General features: G+C 30.8%; 1 non-coding gene across 1 annotated transcript; it reads left to right on the top strand.

The window, feature by feature from the left end:
- Positions 1–284: 284 nt before the first annotated feature.
- Positions 285–391, top strand: LOC127813807 (small nucleolar RNA R71). Its single transcript, XR_008026213.1, has one exon. It is a non-coding gene; the product is annotated as a small nucleolar RNA R71 (small nucleolar RNA).
- Positions 392–3,552: the final 3,161 nt, after the last annotated feature.

Genomic DNA, 3,552 nt, shown 5'->3' with positions numbered 1-3,552 from the left:
ACACCTTGATAGCTTGTACATTTTTTACTGCCATTTGTCTCACTAAAGAAGTTAAATATGAAATTTGATGTTCAAGGCTAGAAGTATTTACCTTGTTAACTTTCCTTGGTGCATGATCCATTCTTATCCCAAATTATTGTGAATTGGCTGCCATGTTGAAAATCAAATTCTTCGCAGCCTCTAGAGTTTTGTCCACCAATGCTCCTCCATTGGCAGCATCAATCATATTTCTATCCATTGGTAGAAAACCCTCATAAAAGTACTAGATTAGAAATTGATCAGGAATTTGATGATGTGGGCAGCTTGCACACAACTTCTTGAAGCATTCCCAATATTCATACAAGGTCTTTCCATTATACTACCGAATACAACATATTTCTTTCCTCATGCTAGCAGATCGTGAAACATGAAAATATTTCTCTAAAAAGAACCGTTTCATCTCATTCCAAGAATTAATTGCACAAGATGGAAGGTCATACAGCCAATCCTTAGCTAAATCAACCAAAGAAAGGGAAAAGCTCGCAGTTTCACTTGCTCCTCTGAAATTCCATGTGGCTTTATGCATGAACACACCACGTGAAATTCTTTTAAATGCTTACCGGGATCCTTACTTGAAAGACCACGAAAAGTAGGCAACAAATGTATGAATCCTGATTTTAATTCAAAAGTCGCGTCTAAATTAAGGTACTCAATACATAAAGGCTATTGGTTCAAATCAGGAGCAACCAACTCCTTTAATGTCTTGTTATTAATGGCCATAACTTCACTTTCTTCTAAATCACTAGAAGGATTGAAAAAAGTGTTTGAAGTTATATAATAATAATAATAATAATAATAATAATAATTTTAAAAATAATATTAATTTAAAATTTAATAATAAAAATAAATAATAAAATTAATTTTTTTATTTTTTTAATACCAAATTTGATGATAACTAGTCCCCGACAATGACGTCAAAAATTTAATGCATGCTGAATGCAACAAATAATAAAATTACTCTACTTACAATTAAAAGTAATAGTAAGTAAAGGTCGATCCACATAGACTAACTAATCAAATTTAATATCATAATAAATCAATGAAAATAAAAGGAAATATGGGGGGGGGGGGGTTAATGCCATAAACTAATTGACAAAAGAATAATTTAAAAGAAACAGAATTGAGTAAATAAATTTAATTGGAGACAATATCGATTCAAAAAAAATTACTCACGACTCCAAATTGATCATTGATCTCTAATAGATATATTTTTCTATAATCAATTATTTAACCAAATATTGTTAACAAGTGAGACAACCTTTACCTTCTCTAATTTAATTAATTTTGGCCCAACACTCAAATTAATCCTTATCAATAAACCTATCGATATTAAGCAATTCTCATAAATTTACTGATAGCATTATGAACTAAGAAAGAGTTAAAAGATGAATAATAATCGACAAACGTCAGATTATTTAATTTATTTTATGTTTCCCTTAAACAAGTAACAAAAACTGAAATCATAATCGTTCTACTTAATTGCTACTTTAACTGAATATTATAACAATTATGGATTATATATTTAGTTTAGCTATTAACCACACAATTCAATTAACTAATAAGCCTTTTTAATTAATCAAATCATGCAATCATTGACATGTAAAACAAAAAAACACAAATATTTAAATAAAAAAATAAATAAAATTAATAACAGGATTTCACAATCTTACTAATCATTTTTAAATTCCTCTACTAAAAATTTTACCCAAACATAATAAAATAAAAATAATACAAAAATCTAAAACTCTCTTCCCTTAATTTCTTCAATTTCGCCGCTGCTGTGCGCTGTCCGTTCCTTCTCTCGCTGCAATTCTGTGCGCCTCCCTGTCTCCTGCTGCCCCAGCTTCTAATATACATGTGGTATATATCGATATCACGTGTGGCTGCCCTGGCATCCCATATCATCTTCAATTGGATTTCCAATTTAAATGCGTGTGGGCCCCCAATTCCCTCTCCAGTTTATTATTCCAGCATGGGCCTTCAATTCCTTCCTTCCAATTGCACGTGGCTTCCTGGACCTTCAATTTTTAAATTCAAGTAGCCTTTCTAATTTATATTATAATATATATACGGGCCTCATATATATATATATATAGGTCAGAAATGCTATATTACACACCAAGAGAAAGGTGAATTGAAAAATTCTTTTCTCTTAAAAATTCTTTTGATAAATAGAGATGTTATATGTAAAGATAACGGTTTTGTTAAATCTTAAAACTTTGAAATGACACGAAGAAAGTGTAAAAAGACAATCTCGTCTTAAGAATAAAAAATATAAAATCTATTTCGATGAGAGGTTAAATATACAAATTAAGGAATATAGAGATGCTAAAAAAAAAATCAAATAATCAGAGAGTACAAACATAAGAGACGATGATTTATAGTGGTTCAGCTTTTCAAACTTGGTCCTTTATCTTAGTTTCCCATCAAGAATTTTGAAATAAATCCACTATCAACCCCCTACTCAAAATGAGTAGGTTCTCTAGTCTGCATCTAGAAAATTTACAAATCTCTCACTCGAATGGGCCCTCTAACTTACGCTAGATAAAATACAAAAAAGATAAATATGAGAATCTAAAAATACAACTCTTAGTTACAAAATTTAAATGCATGTGGACCCGCAATTGCCTCTTCAATTTATTATTCCAGCATGGGCCTTCAATTCCTTCCTTCCAATTGCAAGTGGCTTCCCGGACCTTCAATTTTTAAATTCAAGTAGCCTTTCTAATTTATATTATAATATATATATGGGCCTCATATATATATATATATACAGGTTTGAAATGCTATAATACACATCAAGAAAAAGGTGAATTGAAATATTTTTTTTTCTTAAAAATTCTTTTGATAGACAAAGATGTCATCTGTGAAGATAACGGCTTTGTTAAACCTTAAGACCTTGAAATAACACGATAAAATATCAACCATAAAAAGACAATCTCGTTTTGAGAATAAAAAATATGAAATCTATTTCGATGAGAGGTTAAATATACAAATTAAGGAATATAGAGATGCTAAAAAAATTCAAATAATCAGAGAGTACAAACACAAAACACGATGATTTATAGTAGTTCAACTTTTCAAACCTAGTCCATTACCTTAGCTTCCCACTAAGGATTTGTCACGACCTGAAATCTGATAAGTCATGACCGGCACGAATCCCTAGGTCCAACGGCCCCACAACGGACTAGTAAGCCTCTTATCTAGTTTGATTTGCTAAAAACATTAATACTACTAACAAAATATAAAAAAAAATGGAGTTAATACCATTTCACCTTCTATAATAACATTTCAATATTCCATATACAACAACTATACAAAAATAAGAATATCCATCACACTACTGTCATAAATACGTATACAGTCCCATATCTCAGACCCTTGGCACAATTATGTGCCACAAAATGAAAGACAAAAGGTCAGACTCAGCAATACGTGTATGTCTCCACAGAGCATCCTATATCACATCAGGAGTCAAAAAAGGGTCTGATATCATACCAGAAGATCTGCTAG

Source organism: Diospyros lotus, chromosome 11 (assembly GCF_014633365.1).
Source record: "Diospyros lotus cultivar Yz01 chromosome 11, ASM1463336v1, whole genome shotgun sequence".
NCBI lineage: Eukaryota > Viridiplantae > Streptophyta > Magnoliopsida > Ericales > Ebenaceae > Diospyros > Diospyros lotus.
The sequence above is the reverse complement of the archived record's forward strand: the minus strand, read 5'-3'. Positions and strand labels throughout refer to the sequence as shown.